At 44.1% G+C, this 22147-nt stretch overlaps 1 long non-coding RNA gene across 1 annotated transcript; it reads left to right on the top strand.

Annotated features, from left to right (window-relative positions):
• Window positions 1-8044: 8044 nt before the first annotated feature.
• LOC136572021 (uncharacterized) lies at window positions 8045-10899 on the top strand. The gene is made up of 4 exons (XR_010785740.1): window positions 8045-8118; window positions 9276-9352; window positions 9757-9798; window positions 10324-10899. It is a non-coding gene; the product is annotated as an uncharacterized lncRNA (long non-coding RNA).
• The last annotated feature ends 11248 nt before the right edge of the window (window positions 10900-22147 follow it).

Raw genomic sequence — 22147 nt, 5'->3', positions numbered from 1 at the left:
GCAAACATCGTTCTTCTCTGCTACAGCTGTTACAGCTATGGCAGAGGAGAACGATCTTTACGCTGACAGTGCGGGAAGGGGGGGGCCCACTCTTGCCGGTATTGTGGCTTAATAGTGGGACCTGGGAACTTGAGATGCAGCCCACCATGTAGCCCCTCGCCTGCCCTATCCGTCACTGTGTCGTTCCCATCACTTTGTAGAATTGCCCAGATTTTCACACATGAAAACCTTAGCGAGCATCGGCGAAATACAAAAATGCTCCGGTCGCCCATTGACTTCAATGGGGTTCGTTACTCGAAACGAACCCTCGAGCATCGCGGGAATTTCGTTCCGAGTAACGAGCACCCGAGCATTTTGGTGCTCGCTCATCTCTACTGCTTATCAGATCTGTTGCCAGGAGATGTCAGCTGTTAGAAACGGCCGGTGTGCGTTGTATGTAGGGAGATCGCCCCACAGTCTTCCTTCATACACACTCTGAATGTGCCAGGACATAACTTTATGTCCTGTGTCATTCACAGGTCAAGACTGTGTAAAACTGTCTAAGTTTAGTTGGCTTAGTTTACACCAATAATTGCAGCAACATTGTTGTGCAAATTGCAGCAATCTTTGGAGTAATTTAGGCACCGCCCCTGTGTCTTAAACGGGGTATAGCCCCTTGGCCAGGTGGCTTCATTATAAGAAATTTGCCCTATATTGAAACCCTACTTGGTTAACTTATACAACCATATCTTGCAGCAACGCTAAATACATTGCAATTTCATATGAGCCCTCATCCCAACTACACCTAAGCCCGGGAAAGATCCCACCATTCTGTCAAATTATAAGCCCAAATACCTTCTTCATAATTGCTTCCAGACTCAACCAATTTCTCCCATTCTTAGCTCATCGAGATCTTTAAACTAGAACAGAATGGGAAGGTAAGTGAAAGACTAGAAAAAATAGAGAACCTTGCTATAAGAAGTGGAAAGAAAGAACAACAAAAAAAAATCTGAAGGAGAGAAGAGCAAGAGATACCGATCACAAACTAAAATGTTTTTACTAGAGATGAGCGAACGTACTCGTCCGAGCTTGATGCTCGGGCGAATATTAGGGTGTTCGGGATGTTCGTTATTCGTAACGAACACCACACGATGTTCGGATGTTCGGGTTACTTTAACTTTCTTCCCTGAGAAATCTTTTCTATATGCGCTCAATGGGGCCGGCGGCAGCAGCGCCAACCCCATTGAGAACATATAGAAGACAAATCCTTCTTCTCTGCCACAGCTGTAACAGCTGTGACAGAGAAGAACGATGTTTGCCCATTGAATTCAATGGAACCGGCAATACAGCCGACTCCACTGAATGCAATGGGCTGCCGGCGATCGCGGGATGAATTGTCGGAAAGGGGTTAAATATATAAGCCCTTTCCTGCAATTCATCCAGAAATGTGTAAAAATAAAAAATATATATATACTCACCTGGTGCCGGCAGAAGGAGTTCAGCGCGGCAGGCTGCAGTTCTCCTGAACTGCTCTGAACAGCTGTGAGTAGTATTCAGCAGCCGGGGATTTAAAATCCCCGCCTGCTGAATAAGATGCCTCTGATTGGTCACAGCCTGACCAATCAGAGGCAGCCCTCACTCACCCATTCATGAATTCATGAATGGGTGTGAGTGAGGGCTGGCCTCTGATTGGTCAGGCTGTGACCAATCAGAGGCATCTTATTCAGCAGGCGGGGATTTTAAATCCCCGGCTGCTGAATACTACTCACAGCTGTTCAGAGCAGTTCAGGAGAACTGCAGCCTGCCGCGCTGAACTCCTTCTGCCGGCACCAGGTGAGTATATATATATTTTTTATTTTTACACATTTCTGGATGAATTGCAGGAAAGGGCTTATATATTTAACCCCTTTCCGACAATTCATCCCGCGATCGCCGGCAGCCCATTGCATTCAGTGGAGTCGGCTGTATTGACGGCTCCATTGAATTCAATGGGCTAACATTGTTCTTCTCTGCCACAGCTGTTACAGCTGTGGCAGAGGAGAACTTGCTGTGTCGTTCCCATCATTTTCTTGAATTGCCAAGATTTTCACACATGAAAACCTTAGCGAGCATCGGCGAAATACAAAAATGTTCCGGTCGCCCATTGACTTCAATGGGGTTCGTTATTCGAAACGAACACCCGAACATCACGGGAAGTTCGTTTCGAATAACGCGAACCCGAACATTTTGGTGTTCGCTCATCTTTAGTTTTTACACAAATGCACAGAGCATGGGAAACAAACAAGTGGAATTGGAGCTCCTGACACAGGAAGAGAAAGATGATGTTATAGCCATCACAGAAACTGGGTAGGATGATACACATGGTTGGAATACAAGGCTTGAAAGATACAATTTTTTAATAAGAAACAGACCAAAAAAAAAGGGAGGAGGTATTGTGTTGTATGTTAGGGAAACATTCATCTCCACAGAGATTTAGGCTTCAGAGCATGGGAGTTCTATAGAAACTGTTTGGGTAAGAATACAAGGATAGAACAACAGAAAGGACACCATTGTAGGCATTTACTATAGGCCACCTGGACAAGCATAAGATATTGATGAACTATTTCTACATCAGATGGCCAAGCTCTCAAAAGAGCACAACATAGTGATCATGGGAGATTTTAACTTGCCAAACATTTGTTGGAAATCTCTCTTCGGTAAAAGTAATGGATTCAACAAATTCTTATCCGCTCTTGCTGATAACTTTATCTTCCAAAAGGTGGTAGAGAAAACAAGGGGATCTGCTATCTTGGGCCTAATTCTTACCAACAGGGAGGAAATGGTTGAGGAAGGGTGGCTGGGACCATGGGAGGTTAATGATTAAGGGTGGCTGGGACCATAGGAGGTGGTGATCATGCTATCCTTGAATTTTGGATAACAAGGGGAGGAAGATGTGAGAAGAGTCAGACCTCAAGGGTGGATTTTAGAAAGGCAGATTTTAATGGAATCAGAAAGAGGATAGAAAGAATCCAATGGCTGAATGTTTTAAGGACAGAAATGTCTAAGAAGGTTAGGAAATATTGCGAAATGAGATTCTTAAAGCACAATCATTAACAATCCCTAAAAGATGGAAGAATGGGAAACATTTAAAGAGACCAAGATGGATGAACACAGAACTTGCACATGTTATCCCAGACAAATCTAATTTCCTTCTATTACAGAATCACCGACTGGGTTGATCAGGGAAATGCAGTGGATATAGTATATATTGACTTCAGTAAAACATTTGACAAAGTATCTCATACTATACTTATTGAAACAATGACCAAATATGGGATTGACAAGGCAACTGTTAGATGGATTCACAACTGGCTGAGTGATTGTACTCAAAGTGTGGTCATAAATGGCTGCACATCCAAGTGAAAGAACGTATCAAGTGGGGTACCACAAGGCTCTGTCCAAGGCCAAGTGTTGTTAAACATTTTTATAAGTGATCTGGAGAAGGGAATAGAGGGGGAACTGATTAAATTTGCTGACAACACAAAGCTAAGAGGGATGGCTAACACTAGGGAAGAGAAGGAGAAGATTCAAAAACATCTAGAAAATCTTGAACAGTGGTACTTATTAACAAGGAGAAATGCAAAATCCTACATCTGGGCAAGAAAAATGAAAAGAGCACATACAGGATGGGAGAAATTGGGCTAACCAGCAGCTCAATGCAGAATTCACTAAATCATCCCAGACAGATATGTGTCCAGCCTCTGTTTGGAGACTTCCATTGAAGGAGAACTCACCACCTTCTGTGCTAACTTGTTTCACTGATTGATGACCCTCAGGCCTCGGTCACACGGACGTTTTTTCGCGCGATTTGCGGATCGCATGACGGATGTGCATCCGCAAATCGCATGACCGGGGCTGACGATTCGCCGAAAAATCTGCAGCTAGCAGCGTTTTCAGCGAAACGGCCCAGCGCTGCCCACTATCCTCTGCCACAGCTGTGGCAGAGGAGAACGATGTTCGCCCATTGAATTCAATGGAGCCAGCAATACAGCCGGCTCCATTGAAAGCAATGGGCTGCCGGCGAGCGCGGGATGAATTTTCGGGAAGGGCTTTAAAAATATAAGCCCTTCCCTGAAAACCATCCTAAAATGTGTAAAAAAATAAATAAAATATATATATATATATATATATATATATATATATATATATATATATATATATATATATACTCACCTTTTCCCTGCAGACAGAGTTCAGCCACGGCCGGCAGTTCTCCTGAACTGCTCTGTGTAGTATTCAGCAGAGGCAGCTCTCAACTGTCATTTAATAGCTGAGAGCTGCCTCTGATTGGTCCCTGCGTTCAGCCAATCAGAGGCAGCACTCACCCATTCATGAATTCATGAATGGGTGAGTGAGAGCTGCCTCTGATTGGTGAGGGCTGTGACCAATCAGAGGCAGCCCATTCAGAAGGCGGGGATTTTAAATCTCCGCCTGCTGAATACTACACAGAGCAGTTCAGGAGAACTGCCGGCCGGACGCGGCTGAACTCCGTCTGCAGGGAAAAGGTTAGTATATTTTTTTTTTTTTTTTTTTATTTTTACACATTTTAGGATGGTTTTCAGGGAAGGGCTTATATTTTTAAGCCCTTCCCGAAAATTCATCCCGTGCTCGCCGGCAGCCCATTGCTTTCAATTGAGCCGGCTGTATTGCCGGCTCCATTGAATTCAATGGGCGAACATCGTTCTTCTCTGCCACAGCTGTTACAGCTGTGGCAGAGGAGAACGATCTTTATAGTATATGTTCTCAATGGGGTCGGCGCTGCTGCCGCTGGCCCCATTGAGCGCATATATAGAACACAAGGAATCGCAGAACGCAGATAGGCGCTTTCTGCGAATCGTTGTGTCCTATAATTTATCGCACATCCGTATAAAAAGCGGACATGTGACCAATCCCATTGCGAAGCATTGGGTCTATATATGCACGAATCGCATGCGCAAATCGCGCGAAAAAACGCCCGTCTGACCGATGCCTCACTGTCTAATATCTAACTTGTGTTCCCTTCCTTTTAGCTCTATCCCATTGCTTCTAGTCTTTCTTTGTGCAAATGAGAATAGGGCTGATCCCTCTGCACTGAGACAGCCATTGTATATTATTGCTATCTTTAAAGTATTCGTGGACAGGAAACCTTCTATATATATTATTGTATGTCCTGTAAGTGTGGCAAAGTGCATTACAAAAGATTATGCCTCCCATGTACTATGTGTATGTGCATTTTATACTCTATGTATTGTTAGGGTATTGCATGTACATTTGTCACAGGGTGAGTTATGCGTTATTTATGTATCTTACATGTATGCGTGTGTTTGTGTCAATATGTGTGACAGGATAGACAGTGCATTATAATGAATAATATGTCAATCACGTGTGTGTATACAGCAGTACATATATGTGTGCACAAAGATACATGTTCACAATTTGTTTTTAGACATTTTTGATATTTTAGGGTGGTGTTTTCTTTTATTAATATACTTCATATATACAGTACATTCATTTATGGATTTATTGTTCACCAAGTGTCATTTTCAGATGTATCATTAATTTGTAAAATAGATTACAGATGTATTCTCCCTTATCATATGCCGAGTTGTGCGAATCGAGATTTACAAAAAAAATATATATATGTCCAATAAATACCAACCTCCGGTCATCCAACCATTGGCACCCGTGTTCCAAAAACGTATATATGAGTTTATTTTTACTGTATTAAACAATGACATGGAATCATAAGGAGGACAATTACTGGACTAAAAACTGACAGATTAATCGTACATAATGCACTAAAAAAAAGCCACACAGAGCAAAAAAGTTCTTTTTGTAAAAGCAAAATTCTTTATTCAATAACACAAAGAGTTAAAGCTATATACAAAAAGTTGGAATAAAGAATGCAATGTCCATAATATAAGTGAAGGCTGGTTATCAAAACATATATATCAGTTATATATCATAATCAATGAATAGACAGGTAAATAACATATAGGTAAAAGATAAGGTCCCCTGGTGCAAACACCGAGTTGTGAACGACTATTAGGGTGACATCACATCGTGACGTTTTCTTGGCAGACTGTTTTTGCAGGGTGGTTGGACATTGCCTTCCCCAGTCATCTTTACCCCCAGCAAGTTGGGTACTTATTTTACCGACCTTGGAAGGATGGAAGGCTGAGTCAACCTTGAGTTGGTTACCTGAAATAACATATAAATGCAGTGCAAACAAGCAAAGTCACCACATTTAGCCAACACAGAAACCATACTGGAAGAACCAATATGTGAAATGTATGTCAGGGCTGTGGTATGGTTTCTGTGTTGGCTGAATGTGGTGGCGGTGCTTATTTGCACTGGGTTTATATGTTATTTGCCTTTCTATTCATATTGTCGTGGATGACCTTTGGGGGTCCACGGCATGATCAATAGGAATGTTTGCATCCTTCCAAATTAATGTTATGAAGCTGTGTGCACAGCCTGAAGCAATCCCACTGACACAAGTTCAGCATATGAAAACGTCCTAATTTCTGCTTTTTTTGTGGGCACATAGCCTCTTTTATAGAGTTTAACATATCTGCCTTTTATGGGCAGGCCAAAGATTGCATAGATAAAACGTATAGATAGACAATTGGATAAGTTCTCTAAGGTCCTTCCTGCATCCGGTCATCTGTTGTTCTTGGCATTGCCCGTCACATGGTATCAGTCAGGAGGGAGAAGATGGGATGAGCGAGTTGTCTTAGGTACCACGTGTGGATGGTCCGGTATGATTGGAGGTTATGACTTGAATTATTTGCATGAATTTGCCGTAAACTGCTTATGCTGATTAGTGCGTTTGTTAAGACTGCAGTTTCGTGTGTCTGGCTTGCTTCTGCTAAAGTCTGCTAGATATTGGGAAACAGAGAGTTTCACTGTATATTCTTGTATGAGGAAGTGGATATATAAAGATATAAAAAGATATATATGTGCAAGTAAACAAGGGATGGAAAAATACTGTCATAGGTATATAGAAGATAAAGAATGTATAGAAGGTTAGTAGGCAAAGGATATATGAGGGAGAATGTCCGCTACAGGTATATGAAAGTGTATGTCCACTGTACTGAAGTATAGATATTGTGTATATCCACTACAATATATATATATATATATATATATATATATATATATATATATATATATATATATATATATATATATATTGGTAACCAACCGTTAGACATACCTACTTTATGAACATTACATTCTTTATTCCAAATTTTCATATGTAGTTTTAAAGGCCCATTTACACCAGCCGATGATCGCTAAAAAAACCCAAAACGCTAATCGGCGATCGTTTTAGCAATCATCGGCGGGTCTAAATGCGCGCCCATCGTGCGCTTTTTGAGCACTGCTAGCTGATTGTTAAATGCAGTCCAACCTAAAAATCGTCCTTCACTCTTATAAGCAGTTCTCCTTGATCAGTGCTAATAGCTTTGTTTCCCCGTGGGGAACAAAGGATCTGAGCGCAGATAAGAGCCCTCAGGCTGTTAACTGCATTCAGTGAAGTCTTCATTTGCACAGTTAATCGCTATTAAGTAGCTAAGTAGCTACTTAATAGTTTATGCAAAATGATCGCTCAAAGCTGTCACTCAAACTGTCATTTGAGCGATCTTTTAATAATCATCGGCTGGTGTAAATGGGCCTTAACTCTTTGTGTTATTGAATAAAGTATTTTTCATTCACACTGCATGCATTTGTGCCCTGCGTGTGGGTTTTATTTGGATCTATATATGTATTTACACAGGTAAGTTTTAACCATATACTGCTGTTTTTTTTTTTGGTGGTGATATTAGTCATTACTGTATGCGGCACACAGTGATGGCACAGATTGCACGTCAACAACGTGACATCCAAACATGTAGAACAAGTTCAGTTCATATATGCACGCTATGTTTTTGATGCAAAAATAGATTTTAAAGCCGTAATTTAAAGTCAGCCAGGGAGGCGTAACTCCCTGCAGCTAAACTAAACCTATTTGCTGTACTGATTGTGACTTCTTCTTCTCCTTCCCCTTTTGTTCTCCTGGTTACTATAAATAGGCAACAGATTGAGCCAAACAAATACATTTGGAAGAGAACACAACAGGTAAGTGCAAAGTCTGCAATTTATTTATTTTGTACATTTAAGAAGCAAAATTATAATCAGGGACGTTTATTACCAGGTTTTGATGCCATTTATCTGGCTGCTTTCTTTTTCCTCTCAGGCCGCCTGCAGACGAGCGGAAATCCCGCCGCGGGATTTCCCGCGGGATTTCCGCCGCTGAAAGTCTGCATAGGAGTGCATTACAATACGCACTCCTATGCAGACGGCCGCGGTTTGGCCGCGCGAAATCTCGCGCGGCAAACAAACCGCGGCATGTTCTAATTTTGTGCGGGGCACGCACTCACCTGGCCGCCGGCTCCGGTCTGCGCATGCGCCGGCTGCGCAGCAGCCGGCACATCAAAGAGCCGGGGCCGCCAGGCGCGGGTGAGTACGCGCTCGTCCCTGCAGGCTCTCGGGTCGGATCGCGCGGCGAGACTTCTCGCTGCCGGATCCGACCCGCTCGTCTGCAGGCGGCCTCAAACACAAATGTATCTGCTTGTTACGTAATGTTGATACAATTCTTGCATCTCTAAATACAGCTCTAACTGTTTATAAACTTCATGCCTCTACGGCAGTGAGCTTCCTCAGAAATGTTGAGAGTTTTTTAAATGCCTTTATTGATACATTTATGTAAAAACCTCCTGCCACTCAGACTCTGCTTCCTTTTTGCCAGCTACTTTTGAAAAATGTTCGAAGCTTCACATCTGAGGCATCTTTTTGGTGCAAATTAATAGTAAATTAACGAGACGCAACTTATACCAAAAGTCTGGCCCAACCTCAATAGTAAATGTCCCTGATGTGTCTCCACCTTGGCTGCTGTTTAGTAGAACTATGCATATATATATATATATATATATATATATATATATATATATATATATATATGCATATATAATATTTCAGAGAAACAAGTCTGAAATCAGAGAGATTTGGGGAGAGATTTTTAAGTGTTGTTTAAAATATATATATATATATGTCTATATGACCTCTTTCATAGTCATCATAGAAAGTTAAGCTCCCGTTACGCAGCATTTTTAATCTAATGTAGTTTTTTATTTTGTAGTTTTCTATTTTAATCTTTCATGTGAAAGTTTAGAAGCAAATCTTTTTTTAACCATGTTTTAATTTATATGTAATGCATACTTCATTTCTAAATTAAGTACAGGTGGATTTTACAGATACTAACCAAGCATGGCCTTTTGGAAAAACCTTTTCCTTCTGCAGCTCGGGATTTTTGGTAAATGGCTCCTCTTTTATTTAAAGTTCATAAATAGGGATGAGCGAGTATACTCGCTAAGGCACTACTCGCTCGAGTAATGTGCCTTAGCCGAGTATCTCCCCGCTCGTCCCGAAAGATTCGGGGGCCGGCGCGGGGTGGGGAGCTGCGGGGGAGAGCAGGGAGGAACGGAGGGGAGATCTCTCTCTCCCTCTCTCCCGCCCGCTCTCCCCTGCTCCCCGCCGCAACTCACCTGTCAGCTGCAGCGGCCCCCGAATCTTTAGGGACGAGCAGGGAGATACTCGGCTAAGGCACATTACTCGAGCAAGTAGTGCCTTAGCGAGTATACTCGCTCATCCCTATTCATAAACAGAGATTTTGTATCTGTACATTAATTTAATGCTGATGATACACTGTTTTCACAGTTTATCCGTCTGCGGCAGAGGCAGAGACGTTACCTATAAGACGTAAGTTATGTAAAAATACAAATTGCACTACTTAACTGCTTATGCTGCATGCTTTTATGCTTTTTTATGACCATATACATGTTTTTATGCAATACATCATAAGGCTATTGATGCTACCTACCAGTCATAGCATTAGCTACATGTAGAATACATCCAACTGCTTATAGTTTCTTTGCAGAATTATATTCCCCTATGTAAAGGTCATGATGACCCATAAACCAAAGAGTCAATTGGTGTATTGTTTTCCAAGTTAACCCATCAATGTACCCAGATTTGTCCCCAGCATTGAGACACTAAGAATAGAGGACTGCTAAGTATTTTCCTGCATAATCTAAAATGTGACTGTATTAGGTAGACAAAAAATAGCATTTAGTAGAAATATCAGTGGCACTAGTCTAAGTATATTATAACTATATGTATATTATTAGTAGTACTATAGTATTATAATATGTATATCATTCCTGAGTATATGTTTTATCCTCCTTTATATCATAGTAACATATTTCCTATTCTTTGACCCCATAGCTTTGTGCCTACAGCCATACTACGTTTACGGCATCAGGCCTTCATGCTACAACAATTGTGACAATCTCAACAAAACTACAGAAATCTGTCCCTTTCTTAATCTCTATGGATGTTACTGTATAAATGGCTATGTCTACAAGTCAGCAACTTCCAATCTCTGTGTCCCTGCCTCAAGTTGTAATGTTATTTGCCCTCCAAACATGCATTTTGATTCTTGTATCACCTCACTCAGAAAAACCTGCTCTACCAGAAACCAAAAGCCATTTCCAACTCTTGGCTGCCTGCCACGTTGTGTCTGTAATGATAGATATATACTGTCTGATGCTCCTGTCCCAGTATGTATAAGGATTGTACAATGCCCAAAGGTCATTCCAGTAGATCCTGATCTACCAATCTCAAATGTCTGAGGTGATATTTGACGTCAACTCGATTGCATATGGATTGATAGAACTTTTGGTGCCACAACTCATAAAATTATATACTTTTCATATCATTTATCTTCTAAGTGAGGTGGAGGAGGCATTATAATCTATCAGGAATTAAAGACAAGCATATCAATAAATGGGTAATCTGGAAGTCTGAGAAGGATTGGAATATTAGATCACCTATAAGAACTTATCTATTGTTTTAGCCAGGTTCTCATATAGCGTTAAGGGTCATGTCAGCAGATACCCATAAAATACATATTGGAACTAAGGTTTTAATGACTGTATGAGTGTCAGGAAAGGCACAAAATGTCTTGGGGTATCAATCTTGGAGATAGACATAATAATCTTAAAGGGGTTGTCCAGCACCAAAAAACATGGCTGTTTTTCCAAAACCATCACCAGAGCAGTTCTGTATTGCACTTAAAGGGGTTGTCTCGCGAAAGCAAGTGGGGTTAAGCACTTCTGTATGGCCATATTAATGCACTTTGTAATATACATCGTGCATTAAATATGAGCCATACAGAAGTTATTCACTTACCTTCCATGCGCTGGCGTCCCCGTCTCCATGGCTCCGTCTAACTTCAGCATCTAATCGCCCGATTAGACACACTTGCGCAGAAGGGTCTTCTGCTTTTGGGTCTGTCCGGCAGCAGCGGCGTTCTGGCTCCGCCCCCTTGTACGCGTCATCGCGTAGCTCCGCCCCATCCGGTGTGCCAATTCCAGCCTCCTGATTGGCTGGAATCGGCACACGTGATGGGGCGGAGCTACGTGGTGATGCGTAAAAGGGGCGGAGCCAGAACGCCGTTGCTGCCGGGCAGACCCGAAGGCAGAAGACCCTTCTGCGCAAGCGCGTCTAATCGGGCGATTAGACGCTGAAGTTAGACGGAGCCATGGAGACGGGGACGCCAGCGCAGGGAAGGTAAGTGAATAACTTCTGTATGGCTCATATTTAATGCACGATGTATATTACAAAGTGCATTAATATGGCCATACAGAAGTGTATAACCCCACTTGCTTTCGCGAGACAACCCCTTTAAGCTATTCTTATTCCAATGGAGGTGAGCAGCAATACTGGACACAACTCATGTAGAGGTGTTGTGGTGTTTATGGAAAAATTCAACCATTTATGTATACCTAGACAACCTCTTTAACCTCTAAAGATCACAACGATGTGGTTTTAGTTTCACTTTATGTTTTTCTTTTCCACTGCTCAAAAAATCATAACTCTTTTTAGTTTATCCATCAGTGTAGCTGTTTGAGGGCTTGTTTTTGCGGGAAGAGTCATATTTTTCAATGGTACTATTCAATGTACCATATAGCGTACTGAAAGCCTTTTTAAAATTCTAAGTGGAGTGAAATGAAAAAAAAAATGCAATTCCACCAACTTTGGGTGATCTTGTTTCTATGGTGTACACACTGCGGCAAAAAGTAATAACTTTATTCTATGGGTCAGTATGACACAAAACTTATATAGTTGTGACGATACAAATTTTTTTGCTATACTACTTTCAAAAAATTAAATTTATTCGGAAAAAAAATAAAATTATTTTCTACCGCCATTTTCTGACAGTCATAACGTTTTATTTCTCTGTCAACAAAGTTGTATGCGATCTCGTTTTTGCAGCACATCCTGTTGTTTCCATTGGTATCATTTTGGAGTACATAAGGCTTTTTAATTGCATGCTATTACATTTTCCCTTGGAAATGAAGTGACCAAATAAAGCACAATTCTAATGCTGCACATTTTTTTTCTCTCCAGACAATATTCACAGTGTGTGATAAACTTTGTAAGATCAGACTTTTATGGATGCCAAATATGTTTTAGGGAGGGGGGGTTGTTTTGATTTTTTATTATAAACAAAGGAAAAGGCAGGGTTTTCAAACTTTTATTGCCTTTTATTTTATCTAATAGTTAATAAAATTTTTACATTTTTTCCATCTCTACAGTGGACTTGAGATCGCTTGATCACTTCTACAATATAATGTAGAGAACCTACCAAAATTAATAATCTAAAATATAACTTTTAATAAAATTGTTAAAAATATTTGGACCCACTAAACGAAATGCAGACAAAAACATACACAAATATCAGGTTTATATAAACCCAGATTGATATATTGTGGATACCATACTAGTGTTTACCACATATTTACCAAACAAGATTGCTAGAGTTGCAGTGGTACAGGTGACAGGACACTTGTTGAATAAGTGAATCCCACTGTAACAGCTGTGGCAGAGAAGAATGATGTTTGCCCATTGAATTCAATGGAGCCGGCAATACAGCCGGCTCCATTGAAAGCAATGGGCTGCTGGCGATCGCACGATGAATTTTTGGGAAGGGCTTAAAAATATATGCCCTTCCCTGAAATTCATCCAGAAATGTGTAAAAACAAAAAAAATATATATACTCACCTTGTCCCGGCAGAGTAGTATTCAGCAGCCGGGGATTTAAAATCCCCGCCTGCTGAATGAGCTGTCTCTGATTGGTCACAGCCTGACCAATCAGAGGCAGCTCTCACTCACACCCATTCATAAATTCATGAATGGGTGAGTGAGTGCTGCCTCTGATTGGCCCAGTGCTGAACTCCATCTGCGGGGACCAGGTGAGTATATATATTTTTTTTGTTTTTATACATTCCTGGATGAATTTCAGGGAAGGGCTTATATATTTAAGCCCTTTCCGAAAATTCATCCCGCGATCGCCCGCAGCGCATTGCTTTCAATGGAGCCGGCTGTACTGCCGGCTCCATTGAATTCAATGCGCTGGACAGCTCCGGCCCGTTTCTATTGAAAAGCGGCTAGGAGCAGTATTTTCGGGCGATTTTTCGGCCCCGGTCACGTGATTTGCGGATGCTCATCCGTCATGCGATCTGAAAATCGCGGGAAAAAACGCCCGTGTGACTAAGGCCTTAGATGACAGAGGCATACAAGAAAACAAAAAGGGATACCTGATATGAAATGGCTACTCATTCACTTGACTTGACAGCGCACCAGCTGGGGGGGGAATGAAACCTTTTTCAAAATTTTCATCAAGGTATTCTCTGAGTGGTTTCAATTCTGGTTCAAAAAATAGATAGTAAATTAACTTGAAAGGAAAGATTGTCCTAGTGAAATACCCTCTGTGGCATCATCGGATTCCCGTTATGTAAATCTCACATATTTGGTATTGTTGTATCTGTAATGACTCATATAACAAATTGAACAGATTTTTTTTATCCTGAATGGCAGAAAGCATTTAAAAAATGAGGCAAAATGTTTATTTTTTTCATTTTGCCTCCCCAAAAAACACAATAAAATGTGACCCAAAATGGTACCATAAAAACTACAGCTCCTCACTCCAAAAACAAGCCCCGCAGAGCTCCATCCATGGAAAAATAAAACGTTATAGGACTTTGAATGCAGCAATTTAGAAAAATAAATTAAATAAGGGGCTTTATTGCGGTAAAGTGGAAACATCCCCCTTCAAAAAAAAAAAATAATAATTTTGGTATCATTGCAAAAGTACCAACCTGCAGAAAAAATGTATTGTGTCATTTATGCTGTGTGATTAATGCTGCAAAAAAAAAAAAACAGTTAAAAAATGGCCGAATTGATGTGTTTTCTTTACCTGCTATCATAAAAAAATTAATAAAAGTCTTACAATAGTGTTATGTACGCAAAAATGGTGCCAATAAAAACTACAGTTCGCCACGCACAAAAACAAGCCCTCGTACAGCCATGTCGACATAAAAATAAAAAGGTTAGGGCTTTTGAAAAGCAGAGATGAAAATCCTACCAAAATGATTGCGTCCTTATGCCCAAAATAGTCCATGTCCTTTAGGGGTTAAAGGAAATCCTTTAGTAAAACACACACTGAGCTGGGGTCAGGAAGCTCCATCGCCTCATGCCTTGCCCTAGGTATAACAATCCATTTTGCCCTTTAGGATAACCAGCCCATGGGATTTGCTACAGATTTATAGTAAGTGTTACATATGGAGATTGCTGCCTATTTCAGACTAAGCATCACCAAGGGTGAAATCTGTAGGAACTGACATGCTGCAAATTCCTAAATCCACAACACAGTTGCCACCATACGGGCTAGAACCTCATCTACTTTGCCAGTACTGTATTATGTCATGTTCTTCTATGTACTTCCTAAGGATAGCTCATCACTAGTACTCTCCCTGGAAAACCCCTTTGAAGGTGGTAAGTCAACACCACACGGCCGGCTAGGACATCTACCAACCAGGCGGCAACGAGGCTGAAGAGATGACGCTGACTTAAGGATTTGCATGTACTGCTGGCGCCCAGTAAGGGTGCATTCACATGGGCAAGTGCGATGTAGGTATGTGAAAAATTCACCAGCATCGCACTACTTAAAGGGGTTGTCCCGAGGCAGCAAGTGGGTCTATACACTTCTGCATGGCCATAATAATGCACTTTGTAATGTACATTGTGCATTAATTATGAGCCATACAGAAGTTATAAAAAGTTTTATACTTACCTGCTCCGTTGCTGGCGTCCTCGTCTCCATGGTGCCGACTAATTTTCGCCCTCCGATGGCCAAATTAGCCGCGCTTGCGCAGTCCGGGTCTTCTTCTTTTCTGAATGGGGCTCCGTGTAGCTCCGCCCCGTCACGTGCCGATTCCAGCCAATCAGGAGGCTGGAATCGGCAATGGACCGCACAGAAGCCCTGCGGTCCATGGAGACAGAGGATCCCGGCGGCCATCTTCAGCAGGTGAGTATGAAGACGCCGGACCGCCGGGATTCAGGTAAGCGCTGTGCGGGTGGTTTTTTTAACCCCTGCATCGGGGTTGTCTCGCGCCGAACGGGGGGGGGTTTAAAAAAAAAAAAAAACCCGTTTCGGCGCGGGACAACCCCTTTAACTGCAATATCTCAGCAATTGTAATGCATTTTCTCTTTAAAAAAAAAACACAAAAAACCCTAAGGCATCGCATCTAGGTACATGTCCATAAATAAAACGCATGCATTTCTTCAGGTTAAAATGCTACAAATTCCATCACACATGCATTTGCTCCTATAGGAATTAATAAGCAACTACTCAGTGGGAATCGCCCAAAAATAGGACATGCAGCGAATCTTCTATCTCAGGGTGCCTACCCACTGGCGTTTTTTTCTCCACTGCGCTGTGAGAGTAAGTGAAAACTGCTGGGATATCGCTGCGACAGTCTTTCCAATGGGGCCAGCGGCAGCAGCGCTAGCCCCATTGAAAATATATGGAGAATGCCACAGCTGTGACAGCTGTCACAGCTGTGGCAGGAGTTTCCTTCATCCCCCCCCCCGGGTACCGCGGGGATGAAGGAATCCTCTGCACAGCTGTGACAGCTGTCACAGCTGTGGCAGAAGTCTGCGGCATGCTATCCCATTGCTTTCAATGGGATCGGCACTGCTGCCGATCCCATTGAAAGCAGGGGTTTCTGACAAGCCCCACAGAATGATTATCGGAGAAGGGCTTGAAATATAAGCCCTTCCCCGATAATCATCAAAAAGTGGTTTAAAAAAATAATTAAAAAGTTACTCACCTCTCCTGCTGTCAGCCGCGTCCTCTGGCTGGCTCCTCGGCACTGCTTCTGAGCTCTTTCAGCAAACGGGGATTTAAAAATCCCTGCCTCGTGAAAGGGCTGTGCGGATTGGCTGAGGGCTCAGCCAATAACAGCTAGTGCTTAGCTATTGGCTGAGCGTTCAGCCAATGGCAGATAGCTCCTAGCGATTTTTGGGTATCTGCCAGCGTTTTTCTCGCACTGTGATGCAAGCCTTTAACTTTAGAATCGCATCACAGTGTAGAAAAAAACGCCAGTGGGTGGGAGCCCTCAGACTGATAGTGTGTGAAAAAAACTAAAAATCGCTAATGTGAATAAACCAATAGAAATAAAAATAGTTTTTTTTTCACATGTGAGTTCCATCCATATCGCAATCGATAAAAAAAAAAAAAATACACCCATGTGATTGTACCCCGAGTATAACAGTATCAACACATTACAGCCCCTACTGTGCAAGAGGGCCAGGACTTATGACTGCAAACCTACAGCTTCTCCTGACTGTAGATACCCCATAATGCCCCAATCTCTTCCCCTCAGAGCCTCAACAGTGAAATAAATTCAACCATCCAGGCAACTTTGAGTTTCTGGCACATTTTGGGAGAGGAACACTAGATGGCAGCTTTTCACCACCAGATAATTCCATGGACCTTTTCAACAGCCGGTCACATGACACACCAGCGATCATCACAAGACACCTTCACGAGAACATAAAAAGAAAGAAAGCAGACAGAAAACAAGAAAAAACAAAGTCTTCTTTACGGTCACGAACGGTGAACACAGGGGGTCCTCCCTTCACACAGGCGCTTTGTTCTGTGTTTGACACAGTGCTTTCAGTGCCACGCTAAGTGCGGTATAACGCTCCCATTGTTTTTCATGGAGCCTCTCAGACAGGCGCTCGAAAGCGACGCGATTTTCGAGCGGAGTCTGTTCTATTTTTAGGCGTTTAGTGCAGCTCATCAATAAAAATAATGAAAGTAAATCGCAGCAAAGCGCTGCGATTGAAATCGCAGAGCTTTGCCAATCACCTGTGTGAGGGAGGCCTAAAGAGACACCATCAAGGAATCATTCCCAGACAGGAGGGTCCAGTATCTCCCACGCCTTCTCAGCACTCGGAGGTTTGTGCAGCTTCCCAGTAAAGGTGTCAGCTGGACCCTTCTCATGGACCTTCTGGATACTGTAAGGGTTAATCCTAAATCACATACAGCCTGGGAACATCATCACATGGAAACACAACTAACTTATAAGCGATTTGGCATAAAGCAAGGCCAAATTCATTGAATAAGGAGCAACAACAAACCCCTGCAGTAACAAAGGGGCCAAAGTTGTTTTTTTTGCATGCATGTCAGTGGAAATACAAGCCTGTATTATATCCCAGAGTTGCACTCACTATTCAGTTCATTCAGTCATACACTGTGCAATGTGTCTGGTCTGCTGTTATGCGTATTGAACAGCTGCAGCATGGGAGATGGTAATGTCTGAAAGTGGCTGGGATATGTCTGGAAAAGTATCAATATTTGTCTAGTCACATGATGACTGTACCCTATAAATATGAGTGATTGAGATGTGTCTGAGTTCTGTAGTCCTCAATGGTTGCGAGAGGAGTGAGAGTGCAGGACACATGTGGGTACCTTCAACACTCATGTGGTGAAGTGATGGAAGAGGAGGAAAGGTATCCTGAGACTTTCCATGCCAGGAGCCACGTCTGAGGGGGGAGAGAAGTTAGAAGTCCGCCGTGCAAAGCTGTTTACAAGTACTGAGTGAGTGTCTGTGGAGTGTTCCTACCCCCATCCTTCTCGGGAGTGTTCCCCTTCCAGGAGCGGTACCTTACAGATAACTTGGCCTGTAGTACCAGTGTCATCCTGTGTCTCCTCCCTGAACTCACATTTTCTGTCTTGCCTGCACTGGTGTGCAAAGCAGTACTCTGCAAAGCTTCAAGTAAAGGTTTCCAGTCACTGCCCATTCCCAGTGATTGAGGTATTCAAAGTTACCTCTGTGTGGACTCTCTTATTTAACCGTCGACGATTGCGAAAGGAATGGTGGCGTTACGCACGATAACTTCAAGTTCCCTGCACTTATTCAGGTAACCGCCACCCGGCGATTGCCTGGAAGAGGCCTAGCAGTGCCTTGGCCGGGTTCTGTGTATCCCTCCAGGGAGGGGTCTTGTAGAGCTACCATGACAAGTGACACCTCTAACACCGCCAACTCCTCAGCATGGGCCTTGTTTCTTGGTTGCTGCGGGACCTCTTCTTTTGGCGGTCACAAACAGGATCAACTCCTCTGTGCTGCATCTTTCTACCTGTGTTACCGCAGAGGGACTAAAGAAAATTCTTCTGGTGAGTCCGGAGCAAAATAAAACGTCCATATCAAGTTTTCCAGCCAAGTATACAGTTATACAGGAAGTTTCCTCTAAAGCGGCAATTGCAAGAAAATATTACGCCGAGAGAGAGAGTGTGTACTAATCTTGTTGGATCATGTGCAGTTGATGGACTTTGTTGTAGAGCCCCATGTGAGTCACAACATGTCTACCCAAAATGGCGCTCAGCCACTCTGTCTTCTTCCTTCTTCACAGGGTGTTCCCACCGAGACTTTGCCACCAAAAAGTTCCTGTTTTGGCTATCCATAAAGTAGGGAGAAAGACTACCCCTACTTAAAAGGTTTGGCACACAGCTGCCGTATTTCTGGTGGGAAGAACCAGAGCCTGTTTAACCGGACACCCCCATGGGACTTTCAATTTCCCCATTATCCAAGGATATTCTCAAAGAGGCTCCACGAAAAAAGAAATTCTTCTGGCCCTGAACTCTAAAGCCTGCCTGAGCCCCGGCAGCCGCGAAGAGGTGAGTATATATATATATATATAATTTTTTTTACTTTTAACACATTCTAGTGATGATTTTTCAGGGAAGGGCTTATATTTAAAGCCCTTCCCTGAAAAATCCCTGCAGTGCTTGCCGGCACCCATTGCTTTCAAGAAGTGCCAGTCCCATTAAAATCAATGCAGAACATCGCAATCCTCTGCCACAGCTGTGGCAGGTGATTCTTTACTCCCTGTGAGGATGAAGAAATCCTTGGCCACAGTGCTGCCACGGTGTTCAGTGACAAAGGGACTCTTCGTGGGGAATATTTACACAGCAGCGGTGGAGAGGTGAATATTAGAGATGAGTGAACGTACTAGTCCGAGCTTGATACTCGTTCGAGTATTAGCGTGTTCAAGATGCTCGTTACTCGTAACGAGTACCACGCGATGTTCGGGTTACTTTCACTTTCATCTCTGAGACGTTAGCGCGCTTTTCTGGCGAATTGAAAGACAGGGAAGGCATTACAACTTCCCCCTGAGACGTTCAAGCCCTATACCACCCCCCTGCAGTGAGTGGCTGCGAGATCAGGTGTCACCCGAGTATAAAAATCGGCCCCTCCCGCGGCTCGCCACAGATGCGTTCTCACTTAGCTGAGGGAAAGTGCTGCTGCTGGTGCTGCTGCTATAGGGAGAGTGTTAGGAGTTATTATAGGCTTCAAGAACCCCAACGGTCCTTCTTAGGGCCACATCTAACCGTGTGCAGTACTGTGGAGGCTGCTTTTTGCAGTGTTGCACATTTTTTTTTTTTTGGTATATCGGCCGTGCAGAGCATTGCGCCCTGCAGTAATACTCCAGGCACAGAAGTGGTGGTTAGGCAGGGACAGAAGACATATTATTATTATTGGATGAATATAGGCAGTGGGCCTTTTCTAAAAAATATTGGGCAAAAAATCTATTTGGCCTGCCTGTCACTGTGCTCAGTGTTCTGGGTCTGTGTGTGCTGGGTGTAGTAGTTCTACAACAAAATCATACGCAGCCAGCTAAGTGTTACAGCAGGCTTGCGCCAAATTATTTCCTGGCGTTCCGTAAGCGAAGTCAGCCTCCAACCACAGGCCAATAAGCGGCACATTTAATTACAGTGTTCTGTTTCTGCATTACTGGTAATACAGCATGCTGAGGGGTAGGGGTGGGCCTAGAGGACGTGGACGCGGCCGAGGACGCGGAGGCCCAAGTCAGGGTGTGGGCACAGGCCGAGCTCCTGATCCAGGCGTATCGTAGCCGACTGCTGCGGGATTAGGAGAGAGGCACGTTTCTGGCGTCCCCACATTCATCGCACAATTAATGGGTCCACGCGGTAGACCTTTATTAGAAAATGAGCAGTGTGAGCAGGTCCTGTCGTGGATGGCAGAAAGTGCTTCCAGTAATCTATCGTCCACCCACAGTTCTGCGCCGTCCACTGCTGCAACTCAGAATCCTCTGGCTGCTGCTCCTCCTTCCTCCCAGCCTCCTCACTCCATGAAAATGAGACATTCTGAGGAGCGGGCAGACTTCCAGGAACTGTTCTCGGGCCCCTGCTCAGATTGGGCAGCAGTGGTTCCTCTCCCACCAGAGGAGTTTATCGTGACTGATGCCCAACCATTGGAAAGTTCCCGGGGTCCGGGGGATGAGGCTGGGGACTTCCGGCAACTGTCTCAAGACCTTTCAGTGGGTGAGAGGACGATGACGATGAGACACAGTTGTCTATCAGTGAGGTAGTAGTAAGAGCAGTAAGTCCGAGAGAGGAGCGCACAGAGGATTTGGAGGAAGAGCAGCAGGACAATGAGGTGACTGACCCATCTGGTTTGCTACGCCTACTGAGGACAGGTCTTCAGAGGGGGAGGCAAGGGCAGCAGCAGGGCAGGTTGCAAGAGGCAGTGCGGTGTCCAGGGGTAGAGGCAGGGCCAGACCAAATAATCCACCAACTGTTTCCCAAAGCGCCCCCTCGCGCCATGCCACCCTGCAGAGGCCGAGGTGCTCAAAGGTCTGGCAGTTTTTCACTGAGAGTGCAGACGACCGACGAACACTGGTGTGCAAACTTTGTCGCGCCAAGATCAGCCGGGGAGCCACCACCACCAGCCTCACCACCACCAGCATGCGCAGGCATATGATGGCCAAGCACCCCACAAGGTGGGACGAAGGCCGTTCACCGCCTCCAGTTTGCACCGCTGCCTCTCCCCCTGTGCCCCAACCTGCCACTGAGATCCAACCCCGCTCTGAGGACACAGGTACTACCGTCTCCTGGCCTGCACCCACACCCTCACCTCTGCTGTCCTCGGCCCCATCCAGCAATGTCTGTCAGCGCAGCGTCCAGCCGTCGCTAGCGCAAGTGTTTGAGCGCAAGCACAAGTACGCCGCCACGCACCCGCACGCTCAAGCGTTAAACGTGCACGTAGCCAAATTTATCAGCCTGGAAATGCTGCCGTATAGGGTTGTGGAAACAGAGTCCTTCAAAAGTATGATGGCGGCAGTGGCCCGGCGCTACTCAGTTCCCAGTCGCCACTATTTTTCCCGATGTGCCGTCCCAGCCCTGCACGACCACGTCTCCCGCAACATTGTACGCGCCCTCACCAACGCGGTTACTACCAAGGTCCACTTAACAACGGACACGTGGACAAGCACAGGCGGGCAGGGCCACTATATCTCCCTGACGGCACATTCGGTGAATTTAGTGGAGGCTGGGACAGAGTAAGAGCCTGGGACTGCTCACGTCCTACCCACCCCCAGAATTGCGGGCCCCAGCTCAGTGCTGGTATCTGCGGCGGTGTATGCTTCCTCCACTAAACCACCCTTCTCCTCCTCCTCCTCCTCCAACGCAACCTCTGTCTCGCAATCAAGATGTGTCAGCAGCAGCAGCACGTCGGCAGCAGTCGGTGTTGAGCGGCGTGGCAGCACAGCGGTGGGCAAGCGTCAGCAGGCCGTGCTGAAACTACTCAGCTTAGGAGATAAGAGGCACACGGCCCACAAACTGCTGCAGGGTCTGACAGAGCAGACCGACCGCGGGATTGCGCCTTTGAGCCTCCAA

The sequence above is a fragment of the Eleutherodactylus coqui genome, chromosome 6 (assembly GCF_035609145.1).
Source record: "Eleutherodactylus coqui strain aEleCoq1 chromosome 6, aEleCoq1.hap1, whole genome shotgun sequence".
NCBI lineage: Eukaryota > Metazoa > Chordata > Amphibia > Anura > Eleutherodactylidae > Eleutherodactylus > Eleutherodactylus coqui.
This window is presented reverse-complemented; position numbering and strand designations above follow the sequence as displayed.